Raw genomic sequence first — 504 nt, 5'->3', positions numbered from 1 at the left:
CTTCTTCGTACAGGACCTGTAGAAAGGGGTTATACGTGGGGCTTGCCGCTCTTCTTTTTGTTTTTTTTTTTTAGTGTGTTCTGTTTATTAAATATAAGAAATAGTATTTATATATACCCGAAGACTGGACATATACAATACTACACACGCGTCGCTGCTGCTGCTGCTGCTGCCGCTGCTGCTGCTGCTGCTGCTGCTGCTGCTGCTGCTGGCATGCACACTGTGACATCTGTGTCGTGCATAGTTCTACTATTTTGTTTTTAATTGTTTATAAATGTTCTCTAGAGAAAATAAATTAAATTTCTGGGGTGTATAGGCAGCTGCTGTACTGCGAGCTCCCCCGCCACCGGTCGCCTGCAGCAGCCCAGCAGCAGAGCGCCATCTGCTGCAACAGAGTAAATATTTATATAAAAATATAAAAATAAAATAATTTTTAAGAAGCAGTTGATATATTCTCTGTTTTTTTTCTTTTTTTTTGTATCTGAGTTGCTGCTGATGAGGGGA

Source organism: Eimeria mitis, genomic scaffold, assembly GCF_000499745.2.
Source record: "Eimeria mitis Houghton genomic scaffold, Emh_scaff4859, whole genome shotgun sequence".
Classification (NCBI taxonomy): Eukaryota; Apicomplexa; class Conoidasida; order Eucoccidiorida; family Eimeriidae; genus Eimeria; species Eimeria mitis.
Note: the sequence above shows the minus strand (reverse complement) of the source record.